Below are 14,730 nucleotides of genomic sequence, written 5' to 3' on the forward strand. Positions count from 1 at the left end.
ACAAAGACAAAAGAATTTTAAAAAATGAATGAAACTTCTAAGAAGTTTGGAATTATGTTAAACGAACCAAACCTAAGAATAATTGGTGTTCGCAAGGAAGGAGAGATATCTAAAAATTTGCAAAACATACTTAAGGGAATAATTGAGGAAAACTTTCCTGGCCTTGCTAGAGATATAGACATCCAAATGCAAGAAGCTCAAAAAACACCTGAGAAATTCATTGCAAAAAGATAATCACCTAGGCACATAGTTATCAGGTTATCTAAAGTCAAGATGAAGGAAAGAATCTAGCGTATAAAGGGAAACCTATCAGATTAACAGCAGATTTCTCAGGAGAAGGGATTGGGGCTCTATCTTCAGCCTCCTTAAACAAAACAATTATCAGTCAATAATTTTGTATCCAGCAAAACTAAGCTTCATGAATGAAGGAAAACTACAGCGCTTTTCAGACAAACACTGAGAGAATTTGCCACTACCAAGCCAGAAATACAAGTACTGCTAAAAGGAGCTCTAGATCTTGAAACAAATCCTGGAAACACATCAAAACAGAACCTCTTTAAAGCATGAATCTCACAGGACCTATAAAACAAGAATACAATAAATATATAAAAACCAAAGTATTCAGGAAACAAATACCATAATGAATGGAATAGTATATCACATCTCAATACTAATGTTGAATGTAAATAGCCTAAATGTTCCACTTCAATTATACAGAATTGCAGAATGGATAAGAATTCACCAACCAATTGTATGCTGCCTTTGAGAACTCACCTAACATATAAGAACTCACATAAACTTAAGGTAAAGAGATGGAAAAGGACATTCCATGCAAATGGATAGCAAAAGTTAGCAGGAGTAGCTATTCCTATATTAGACAAAACAAACTTCAAAGAAACAGTAGTTTAAAAAGACAAAGAGGAATATTATATAATGATAAAAGGCCTTGTCCAACAGGAAAATATCACAATTCTAAATATATATATGGACCTAATACTGGAGCTCCCAAATTTATAAAACAATTACTACTAGACCTAACAAATGAGATACACGGCAATACAATAATAGTGAGGGACTTCAATACTCCATTGACAGCACTAGACAGGTCATCAAGACAGAAAGTAAACAAAGAAACAATGAATTTAAACTACACCCTAGGACAAACTGACTTAACAGATATTTTCAGAACATTCTACCCAGCAACTTCAGAATACACATCTATTCATCAGCACACTGAACTTCCTAAAAGATAGAACATATGATAGGCCATAAAACAAGTATCAATAAATTTAAGAAAATGGAAATTATATCAAGTACTCTCTCAGTCCACAGTAAAGTGAAATTGGAAATCAACTCTAAAAAGAACCTTCAAAACCATGCAAATACATGGAAATTATATCACCTGCTCCTGAATGATCATTGGGTCAACAATGAAATCAAGATGGAAATTTAAAAATTGTTTGAACTGAACAGTAATAGTGACCCAACTATCAAAACCTCTGGGATACAGCAAAAGCAGTGCTAAGAGGAAAGTTCATAGCCTTAAATGCCTACATCAAAAAATCTGAAAGAGCACAAATAGACAATTTAAGGTCACACCTCAAGTAATTAGAGAAACAAGGACAAACCAACCAAACCCAGCAGAACAAAAGAAATAGCCAAGATCAGAGCAGAACTAAATGAAACTGAAACAAAAAATAACAAAAGATAAATTAAACAAAAAACTGTTTTTTAAAAAAGGTAAATAAAATTGATAGACCATTAGCAAGATTAACCAAGAAAAGACAGAAGAGCCAAATAATCTCAACTAGAAATGAAATAGGAGATATTACAGCTGATACAACAGAAATATAAAACATCATTCAAGGATACTATGAACACCTTTACACTCATAAACTAGAAAACCTAGAGGAGATAGATTAATTCCTGGAAATATACAACCTTCCTAGCTTAAATCAAGTGAATTAGAAATCCTGAATAGACCAATAATAAGAAGTGAAATTGAAATAGTAATTAAAAACTTACAAAAAAAATGTCCAGAACTAGTTAGATACACAGCTGAATTCTATCAACATTCAAAGAAGAATTGTACCAACCCTATTGACACATTTTCCACAGACAGAGAAACAGAGAATCCTCCCTAAATCATTCTATGAAGCCAATATCACCCTAATACCAAAACCAGGAAAAGACGTAACAAAAAAAGAAAACTATGCACAAATATCCCTGATGAACATAGATGCAAAAATCCTTAACAAAATACTAGCTAACTGAATCCAACAACATATCAAAAAGATAATCCACCATGATCAAGTGGGTTTCACACCAGGGATGCAGGGATGATTTAACATATGCAAGTCAGTAAATGTGATACACACATAAAGAGAATTAAAAACAAAAATCACATGATCATCTCAATAGATGCAGAAAATGCATTTGACAATATCCAGCATTCCTTTGTTATTAAAACCCTCAGGAAAACCAGCATACAAGGGACATACCTCAGGAAAGACTTCTGGAGTGAGGTCAGCATTGACTGGAATTGGAAGAATGTTAACATTCGCTCCACAAGGCAGTGGGAATTGCTTGAAGGTGTGAATCAGTGTGACTCCCGTTTTCCAAGAACCAGATCCTTGCCGCTGAAGAGAGGCATTCAGAGGGTAGCCCATGGTCTCTAGGGCTGAGCTGAGTGTAATTTGGGTCTGGAAGTCCTAGGGAGCTGCCGAAGATATATATATCTCACCATATATAGATATATCTCACCATATATATATATATATCACCATATATATATCACCATATATATATCTCCATACAGATATATGATGAAATATGAGATATATGAATACATATGATAAATATTTCATACATATATATGATAGAATACTACTCAGCCATAAAAAGGAACAAATTAATGCCATTTGCTGCAACCTGGATGAGACTGGAGACTATTATTCCTAGTAAATTAATTCAGGAATGGAAAACCAAACACTCTATGTTCCCACGGGGAGCTAAGCTGTGAGGATGCAAAGGCATAAGAATGATACAATGGACTTTGGGGACTCAGTGGAAAGGTTGGGAGGTGGGTGAGGGATAAAAGACAACAAATTGGGTTCAGTGTATACTGCTTGGGTGATGCATGCATCAAAATCTCACAAGTCACCAGTAAAGCACTTACTCATGTAAAAAAATACCACCTGTTCCCCAAAAAACCTACAGAATCTTTTTTTTTTTTTTTTTTTTTTTTTTTTTTTTTTTTTTGAGACAGAGCCTCATGCTGTTGCCCAGGCTGGAGTGCAAAGGTGCAATCTCAGCTCACTGCAAACCCCACCTCCAGGGTTCAAACGATTCTCCTGCCTCAGTCTCCAAAGGAGCTGGGATTACAGGTGCCTGCCACCATGCGCAGCTAATTTTCGTTTTGTTAGTAGAGACGGTGTTTCACCATGTAGTCCAGGCTGGTCTCAAACTCCTGCTCTTGTGATCTGCCCACCTCGGCCTCCCAAAATGCTGGGATTATGGGCATGCACCACCACGCCTGGCCCAATTTTTTTAAAAAAATATATATATTTGTATGGGGCTTTGCTTGTTTACTTTTTCATTCATTTATGGCCTTTTTCCTCCACTACACTGCAATCTCCATAAGGACAGGGACCACTTATGTCTTGTTGACCAGAGCCTATGCTGCATCTAACACAGTGCTCAGCATACCACACATCCAACAAATATTTTTAAATGTATATGAAAAGTATGTTACCTGATCATGATATATAATTATAGCCAGTATCTTGTTGTACATTAATTATAACATAATGAATTGTTAAATTATTACATATTATGCGTATGTATTTAATACTATAAAATATTTAGATTAACTATGTATATATAAGTATAGAGGAGAATTTTAGACAAAGCTTCAACCTTATGATGGAATACAATCTACAAAGGTAAACCCTCAGAATCCAGGTAAGCTGGCACTTAAATTACCTAAAGAATTTTCTAGCCATTTCTTAAAAATAGAAAATAGAAAATATTTATGTAAAGAAATATGCAGGTGAATATAATTTTCTGGGAAAATATATCCAGGGATATAAACGAAAGTCACTTTGCAACCTCCAATTTCATAAGAATCTGTTCTTTGGGGATTGTTCAAATTCGTTTTGCAGAATAAAGTAGCTCAGTTATTTTGAGTAAGCATATGTACCTCTAAGTGGTTATTCAAACTGAATTGCCTGAGTCTTTTAGACTTTACTGCTTACTAAATGTTATATATAACCAGAAAGAAATGGATAGTAAAATTGCAGAGACTTACCAAATTATTAACATTTTTATTCTACTGTGAGCAAGAAAATAGTATCAAGTATATTTATATAAGGTAGAACTATGTCTCAAAATATATAAGTCATCTACATGCCTGAAGTATGCTCAGGGATATATTGAAAACTTGGTTTAGTTTCTGTTGACACATAAAATAGAAGATTAAAATAATATTGACTGACATCTAAACACAGTTCATTAACAAGTGGACCTGTGCCCTAAAGGATCTTACCTCTGCAATTTATTCTTTGGCACCTTTTAAAATCTTCAAGTAAATAGAAATTTAAAATAAAACCCACATTAAAAACACCTTAGAACTTTACTTTCCCAGTAATGAAATGAATAAGCATGTGAGATTTCACCCCCAAAGGATTTCTTTCTTCACAAAAAGTTGAGAGTGAAAAAATGCACTGGCTCAGAAGACCTTCTGGAAAAGCCTAGCCTCGATGACCATGTAACATAATATGAGGCACATCTTACCCATGACATAGTTTTGACTTAGCTATTGAAATTATATCATCAAAAATCATAATAACAATAAAATATTTAAGTGGTATCTGGAATACAATATTTTAAAAATTATTAGAAGTTTCAAACAGCAGATAAAAGACACTTTTTATAGTTAACTAATAATCATGTACTATTCTTTTAACTTTAAAAATACATCAACATCACAACTCAACAAAAACATAAAACAAACAACCCTATTTTAAAAATGAGCAAAGGACTTGAGAAGACATTTCTCCAAAGAAGATATACAAATGGCCAATAAGCACACGGAAAACATGCTCAACATGACTAATTATTAAGAAAGTGCAAATCAAAATGAGATGTCACACTGAGATAATATTTCACACTCATTAGAATGGTGATTTTAAAAAAATACAGAAAATAACAAATATTGGCGAGGATATGAAGAAATTGGAACACTTGTGCACTACAGGTGGAAATGTAAAATGGTGCAGCCATTATGGAAAAGAGTATGGCAGTTCCTCAAAAAAATTAAAAATAGAATTATGATATGACCCAACAATTTCTCTTTGGGGTATATATTCAAAATTTGAAAGCAACATCTCAAATATGTTCATACATATACCCATGTTCATACAGCATTATTCACAAAAACTGAAAGGTGGGAGTAACTCGATTTATCAACAGATGGACAGACAAACAAAATGGCGTATATGCATACAAGGGCATACTATTTAGCCTTAAAAAGGAAGGAAATTCTGAAATATGCGATGATACTAATGAATCTTGAGAATATTACACTAAGTGAAGTAAGCCAGTCACGAAAGGACAAATGCTGTATTATTTCCCTTATATAATCTACCTAGAGTGGTCATATTCATAGAAAGTGTTATAGTGGCTGCCATTTGTGAAGGGGGAGGAATAATGGAGAGTTATTGTTCAATGAATGCAGAGTTTCAGTTTTGTAAGATGAAAAATGTTATGTGGCTGGACGGTGATGATAGTAGCACAATAGTGGAATGTACTTAATGGCAGTTAATGTGCACTTTAAAATGGTTAAAGGGTAAATGCATGTGTTTTTTATAATATAAAAATTAAAAAGCACAAAACACACACACACACATATATATATACATTTTATATAAACTCTTCAACTTATCTAAATTTTAAGATGAAGAGTGTGTCTCTTTTACTCACCGTCCTATCTCCGATTTTTAGCACACATTACACATGCAATAAATATTTGTCATTGAATTTGAAAACTGAGTGGGTCCCCATATGACACTTCTGAGAATGAGAGCATTTGTCATCACTAGGACTTAAAACATGTTGACACTACTACATGCCCAGTCATTCACTACCATCAAGAGCTTTCAGAGACATAGCGACAGAACTTTCTGGTTCTATATTGCTGCTTCTCTATTTCAGGCAATTGCACACAAATCAAGAGAGACAATCAAAGGCTGTGACTCTGTGGTAACCTACATTTAGAACTACGATGAAGCCTGTCATGTCAGTATTCTCAAGTGAGCCATCCATAAATAGAACAGTTCTTTAGGGTGTCATACAGTAATCCTATCAGTTTAAGTTTGTCAGGACCTTCAGAAATCAAGTTACTAGTTACAAATAGGGGAGAAAAAAACTAAGAAGAAATGACAAAGAGAAGGACAAGATAATTATAAAAGAGAAGGAAAGTGTCAGCAAGGCAGAAAGGTAAAAAGGGAATGAAACTAACATTTAAAGAACATTTAAGTTTTGGGAATATGCTAGGCATTTTTCCATATACCATCTCATTTAATCCTCAACAGGAACCCAGCCAATTATAAACAACATTTTTATTGATAAGAAAACCGATATTCAGAGAAGTAAAGGGCAAAGAACAGCTTTTAGAGGACAGGTCCAGGAAATGGACACAAGTTATAATGATGTAAATTAGCATTCCTCCACAATCATGTAAACAGTCCCACTTCACAGGTCTTGGTCAGAGAAGTAAAAGGACTTTGCAGATTTAAAAAGGCTGTGGAAGAGGGATTTTTAATGATGCACTCACTGTTTAAAAGCAATAAATGCCTTTCACTTGTACCTGTACTCAGTGACCATAATGATAACAATAACTGTACCCAGCAGACACGCTTAGGCCTGCAGAAAGAGCAGCCCAAGCAGTCAGGATAATAACCTATAATCTCTGCCTATGTACAGGTGGAAACTATAGTCCAAGCCTTTTTGTAGAAACTGGGTTGTTATGGGGTAACTCAATCTTTAAACATTTTTAAAGAAGTCCTTGAAATATGTATGATTATTCAATGATTCTGTTCATGGTAAGATTTCAGTTATTTTTCCATATTTCATTCATTCCAAGTTTAGTTTGTCTCTCTTCTTCCTACTTCTCTTCCCACTCAATTCTCTGTACTTTTCTTTTATGGAAGTAATAACTTCTTTAACTTTATAGAACTCTAGCCACTTTTCCCTTACAGAGGAAGCAGCAGGCAGCTTTACCACCAAGTGAGGTGGAAATTTTATATGTCAGACTGGTGGGAGAAGCCCCTGGAGTCAGAAGAAGATGAATGATGCCTCTCTGTGTGCATTGCTTGCTTCACAGCAGCTCATGGAGTAAGAGTTCATTTTCTTCAGGGGCATTGCTACAAAGCACACTCTTGGAACATTCTTAAGTGTTCAAGTCAAACCTCAGTCTTCCAACAAGTCTCTCTCAGGAGCAGAGAGATAAGTTTAGGCCATGGCAAGCAGAAAACTGACTTTGAAGTATTTCTCACTTACCTTCCCTCCATGTCCTTATTTGTCTTTTTTGAAGTGGAAGGTAAAAGGGAATGGACAACAGTGTGACTGTTACATGAGAGCTTGGAGAAAGAAGGCATTTCACAGAAGAGACACTGCAGTTACGCAAAGCAGAAAATCCAGGCTCTACAGGTCACAGACACAGGCCTACTCCCCCTTCTACCCAGCCGTCTTCAATGATCTGGAATAGTATACATGGTCTTGAACCTGCCTCAGTTTCCCTTTTGGATGGGAAGAAGGGATATGTTTAATTTTCTAAAATACTTGGCATGTACTTGGCAGAGATTACAGAATGATTAATCAGATGATATCGCCAGAAATCACTATCTTCCTACCTCATAATGATACATATTTGAGACAGTGTCTTGGGTTTTCATGAAATCTTACAGAGTTTTAGAACTTTAAAATTTTAATAACCTAGATGGTAGGTGTGATAGAGGCAGTAAATGGCTTTTAAAGGTAAATTGATTTTTTTTCCTTCCATCTGAAAAACATGAATGTCATTTGTTCTGGTCAAATGTGACTGTCATTTTTAATTTGTCACAAGGATCTGAAATAAAGTTCTTTGCATACAATTATGTAATGTCAATGCCCTACACTTTAATACATTTTATTCAAAGTCCCCTTTAAAGTTTTCTATAATACCTCAACCTGTTATAAAAGGTTAGAGATATATATGATTTTATGAAAACCTTATCTATAAAGCATATAATTTTGGAAGAAATGTATTAATTAAAATAATAATGGAATAGTATTTAATGTGACACTAACAAAATATATTTTTTAAGTTACTATCATGTAATAGTTTGATTAAGCTACTGAATCGGTAAATTACCATAGTAATTAAGATATAGATAAAGTATGTGCATTAGCCCTTTAGAACTGCTATAACAAATGATCACAAATTTAGTGACTTAAAACAACACAAATTTATTTTACAGCTCTGTGGTTACAAGTCCAACAAAGATCTCTCTGGACTAAGATCAAGGTGATGGCCAGGCTGTGTTCCTTTCTGGAGGTCCTTGGGGAGAATCTGTTTTATTTTCCTTCCCCAGTTTCTAGAGGCTACCTGCATTCCTGAGATCATATAATTTTTATTTTCGAAGTCAGCAGCCGTGGGTCCAGTCCCTCTCACATTACCATCCCCTTGGTTCTCTTCTATCTCTTCTTTTACCACTTTTAAATAGCCATGTGATTAGATTGGACTCACCCAAGTAATACAGGATAATTTCCCTATCTCAAGGTATCTCAAGGTCAGAAGATTAGCAACCTTAATTGTATCTGCAATTCTAACCCCCTTTTGCCATTTACAGGTTCCAGGTATTAGAATGTGGACATATGTCATTATGACATATGTCACACCAGTCATACCAGTCTTTTCCCGTATGTTCTCACTCATAGGTGGGAATTGAACAATGAGAACACTTGGACACAGGAAGGGGAACATCACACACTGGGGCCTGTTGTGGGGTGGGGGGAGGGGGGAGGGATAGCATTAGGAGATATACCTAATGTAAATGACGAGCTAATGGGTGCAGCACACCAACATGGCACATGTATACATATGTAACAAACCTGCATGTCGTGCACATGTACCCTAGAACTTAAAGTATAATAAAAAAAACATTTTTTAAAGAAATTATTTATAACAGAATATGATAGCTTATTATCATCTCAGGTCTAATGTACTGTTTACTTATCTGAGATATTGGGTTAAATAACATATAACATATCAGATTATGCATTCCATGCATTATTATATATCTATCTTTATTTATTTGAATTATGCAACATTATAAGTACATTTCTCCTATATAGCCCAATCAAGATAATAACTCTTCATGCTGTATTTAACAGTGGGGTTATAAAAAAGGATAAGAGAAAGAGAATTTAGAAGTAGTAAGTTATCAGTTTGGCAGGGTTGGCTGAAAATCGGTTTTGTTACCTGACTGAAATCACTGATGGGGAATGAACCAGGTGTCACACAACTGGGGACAAATTTCAAGTTTGCCACACATGCCACACCTGAGCTCCATGATAATCTCATCAAGACCAACTGACACCAAAGAATGGAACTAGTGCCAGGATTGAGCTTGAACCCAGACCCAAAATTTGTGTTTTGTGGTCTAGAGGCTCAGATTAGATTTTGTCTCTAGAATGTGGTGATGCTTAAGTGCCACTTTTTATACACTGAATATCAAAGGGTGCAACAACACTTACCAAACACCCACCATGTGTCTTACACTTCTCATAAGAGGTATATAGGCTATCACTATTAATACAAACTAGTTGACATCTTATTTGTGTGCATAATTTCATCCTCTCTACATCCCTCAAGGCAGACATCTTTGTTTCCATTGTAACAATTAGGAATCAAAAGCTCAGTGAGCCATGAAGTTGGAATCTGAATACTGGCCTTCTGGATCTCAAAGTCATATTCCTTTCCTTTCATCCTACTGAGTCTCAACTCCAAAATCATGACACAGCATTATGTAAACCAAAGGTGAAGTTACTTATACATTTAAATTGCACTTAATATAATTTTTGAATAACAGTTAACTTCATATAATATAGTTCTCAGTTTCATGTAACTGAAAATTTCCAGAACGACTCAAAAGTTGATCACATTTCTATTTTAATTCTGGCCTCTATGAGGGGATGTGTAGTGGCCAAAAAATGCCATGACATGTTTACATCCTAATCTCTGCAACCCATAAATATGTTATGTCACATGGCACAAGAGAATTAAGGTTACAGTTGGAATTAGGTTTGCTAATCAGAGATTATATGGGATCATTTGGGAGTGCAAGATGTAATCACAATCACTTTAAAGGGGAAAGAGGGAGGCAGCAGTGTCAGAAGCAGGGCAAGACTTGATTGACCATTGCTGGTTTTGAAGATGAAAGGGATTCAGGAGCCACTAAATGTGGGAAGCTTCTAGAAGCTGAAAAGGGCAAGGAAATAGATTCTCCCCTAGAACTTCCAGGAAAGAATGTAGCTCTGATGACCCTGATTCTAGCTCAGTGAGAGCCACGCTGGTCTGTTAATCTCCAGAACTCAACAATATTAACAAAGTTGTACTAAGTCAATAAGGGGTTTGCGACAATTTGCTACAGCAGCAATAGGAAGCTAACACAGTGGGTACTAATTTAGCCCATTCAGTGACAAAAGAACCAGTCACCCTCCATAGAGGGGTTCTGGGGACTTGCTCACTATTCCCATGGCCTAAACGTCATCTTTGAAGAAAAGAAGTGGTTCCAGACACAGTGGAGAGAAGAAAGCAGAAATGTAAGAACATCTGTTAGTCTCCTTGGGAGTTTAAAAAAAAAAGTCACTTTATTTTTTTTGCCTATTATAATGTAGTAACTTGTGTAGCCTTTTTGATTTACGTATTATTCTCAATATGGACAATATATTGTTTTCATTCTGTATAATCCAAGAAGGATGAATATTAAAACATTACTAAAATAATATTTAAAGCTGATTGTTCTAGCTTCAGTGTTCCACTTACCTTTCAGACATTCAGAAATGCTAGACTTCCAGTTTTTATGCTTTAGTTTACCAGATGTAACTATCAGGAAAGATGTTAAGAGTACAATGCTGGGCTCTATTGCCCGAGAAACTAAAAAGCAAAAATCCAACTCAGGGTCTTTTTCCCTCCACTTTTATATGAAGGGTACATCTTCTCTCCTTAGGGATATCTTGAATTATTTCCTTTTATATTATCTTAAAGAAATTCATTTTTAGGAAAAATCATACTCTAAGTAGAAAAAGAATAGCTGAGCCATGACTACATGTAAAATCTTGGAAGAGCCAGAGATGCCACTGACTGTTCTTATCTTAATACCAACATTAGAATGAAGTAAGCATAAGGCATCAAAGCCTAAACACCAAGCTTCAACCATTCAGGAAGAGGCTCATTTTGTGGTAATTTATAGGGGGAAATAATTGATGAAAAAGGGTGGCAGTTTTAAAACTGAAGCGTTAATCAAAATGGGGGAAAATAACCTCCCGGTGGAGGTGTATCTGGCATTGCTAACAAACACCTCCACAGCTCTGATTTTCCTTGTGGTGATCTCTGAGCACTACGCCCGGACAGCTGAACAAAAGTAGATGGCAATAATTAGATTCTGATGAGTGAAGGACCCACACGAGGACCAGTGTTTCTGGAGGAGTTAATGAAAGGAGAGGAAATCACCAGATTTTACAAAGGATATAAAATGGACACAGAGCCTCCAAGAGTTTTCTAAACAACTGACTTCTTCCTACTCACCTAACAGTGCATGCAGAAGGGGAAAATATCTAGCACACGGGAAATTGATCACAACTGGAGGATTTTAATATGCCCACACTTCCAGTAGTAAGATTCAGGGTCACCCAGAGCTATTATTCAAAGTCAGTATCAGACCATTTAATTTTCTGCTTCAGTTCCTTTCTGCTTCTCCCCCTCCCACCCCAGCCTAATGGCCATACACCATCTTCTCTTTTTTGCTGTCCTTCTGCCTCTTTTAAGCACTGTTTGTGCTCTGAATGGAGTTTTATGACTGACATCTTCAGGTTCTGTATCTATTCTCCTTAATGAAACCCTGGTTATAGTGAGTGCTAATAGCTCAACAAGCATTTTATAGCCCCTTTAAGGAAAATGTGTAGAGTAGACGTGGATGTACTTAGCACTCAGCTTGGTAAATAGAAAATGGGACATGGGCAGCGCCGTTAGAGCTGTGAATGATTTGTGGTGACTTTCATGTCAGCTGTTTTTCTCTTTTATCCCTTACTGGAAGCCCCAGAATGCATTTTAAGTTAATTCCAAAAGCTAAGTCTGAAACAAATTGTATAGTGACAGGTGAAAAATGTAAGTGGAAAAATGCTGCCAGGGGCTATATAGTATGCCAACGTGTTAATCCACTTGGATAAAAGGCAGTGTAACATGTCTGGAGATATACCCGTTTCCCTTTAAATGCTTGGGCACTTCTCGGTTCACTTCTCTTGATAATCATATCCTGATTCATTCGATATTACAATTGCTTTATAAACTCCATTCACCATTTTCTCTTACTTTACCCACATTCATTTCCAAGTTATGAGACTCATTTCTTTTCTGTAATTTCTTTTGCTTTTCCATTGATTCTGTTTCTGTTTTAGCATCTGTATCTAAGGATCAAACTTGTTCATTTAGAGGTGAACAGACACAGGTATATGCAGTAACTGAACTAATAACACAACCAGATGTTCCTGCTATTAGTTCAGCAGCTGTCTCTTGCTCCATTCATCCTGGTGGGAAAACTAATAAACCTTACAAGTTGAAAAAAAAAAAAAATAGAAAGGGAAAAAAAGAGAAGAATGAACGTGCTTTTAGAGCTACTATTCTGTGAAGAGATTGAATAAAGAATGGTTGAGTATCAAAGAATCATCCATTTATATAAAATCTGCTGGTTCTCAATTTCAAGGACAAGGTGACACCTAAAAGGGAACTGGTTGTATGCTCCTCAGATGCAGAGCCACTCTCAGAATTCTAAACTTTCGGGGGGCTTTTCAGTCCTGTGAGTAGCTTTTCAATTGCAAACAATTGACTCATTTCAACACAAATCACGAAAGAACATGACTTTGAAGTAAGTAGTTAGTCCCATGATATATCTATCATTTCGTATCAAGTAAAACTCAGCTAAGGACAAGCATCCAAGTACAGATGTCAACTAATGAAGAACAAATTGAGATTGTGAGCCTCACGGTCAAGATTATATTTAAAATGATGACATCAATGTATTAAATTAGGATGGTTTAGGCTACTTGGATTTTTTTTTAATGACAAATTTAGGATTATTCCTTAGCACTATACTATTTCTATAGCAACTATAGAGTATGTTAATGCACATTTGAATCAAAGCAATTATTTATTTGGTATGTTAACATCATAACTGACTAATAACTACCATTTATTGAAAGCCTAATAATTAACTCTCACAAAAACCTGATGAGGTGGGTGTCCCCATCTCCATTTTACAAAAGAAGAAACTGTGACTCAGAAAGTTGAAATAACTGGGACTCGGTCACAGAAGAGTAAGTGGCAGGGCTGGGATTCCAACCTAATTCTCAAATATTCAAGAGCCTGTGTTCCCTCGCTTCTGCTATTGGACCTCCCAGTAGAGTATTGTTAAGTGTAGAATTGTGTCTCCCAAAAGAAGATATGTCAGAGTATAACATTTAGTACCTCATTTGGTGAGCTTATTTAAACATCATCCCTTTAAAGAGATCATCAAATTAAGATGAGGTCATTAGCTAGGGCTGTAATCCAGCATAGTGTCTTCACGATATAAGGACAAGACAGGTCCACAGGGAGAATGCCATGTGAAGATGAAGGCAGAGGTTGGAATGACGTATCTCTGAGCTGATGAACTCCACGGATTCTCCCCAGCAGCCCTCAGAAGAAACCAAAGCTACTAACACCTTGATCTCAGACTCTAGCTCCAGAATTGTGAAACAATACATTGTTGCTTAAACCACCCAGTTTTTGGTACTTTGTTATAGAAGCCCTATGTAACTAATATATAAACATAAATATAATATGTAAAATATAAATATATATAATATGAAATATAGGGTAATGTGTTCTTTATATTAGTTATTTTTACTTATATAGCACATATTTTCTATTATTTTTCTTCTACTAAACTTGTGAGTTTTAGAAATTAATGTGTCATTAATGATAGACTGGATAAAGAAAATGTGGTACATATACACCATGAAATACTATGCAGTCATAAAAAAGGATGAGTTCATGTCCTTTGCAGGGACATGGATGAAGCTCGAAATCATCATTCTCATCAAACTAACACAAGGACAGAAAACCAAACACCACATGTTCTCACTCATAAGTGGGAGTTGAACAATGAGAACACATGGACACAGGGAGGGGAACATCACACACTGGGACCTTTCAGGGGTAGGGGACTAGGCGAGGGTTAGCATTAGGAGAAATACCTAATGTAGATGATGGGTTGATGGGTGCAGCAAGCCACCATGGCATGTGTATACCTATGTAACGAACCTGCATGTCCTGTACATGTATCCTAGAACTTAAAGTATAATAAAAAAAGAAATTACTGTGTCAATTAAAAATCTAAAGAAAGAAAGAAACTAAGAAAAAAGTGAATA

The sequence above is a fragment of the Macaca nemestrina genome, chromosome 5 (genome assembly GCF_043159975.1).
Source record: "Macaca nemestrina isolate mMacNem1 chromosome 5, mMacNem.hap1, whole genome shotgun sequence".
Lineage (NCBI taxonomy): Eukaryota > Metazoa > Chordata > Mammalia > Primates > Cercopithecidae > Macaca > Macaca nemestrina.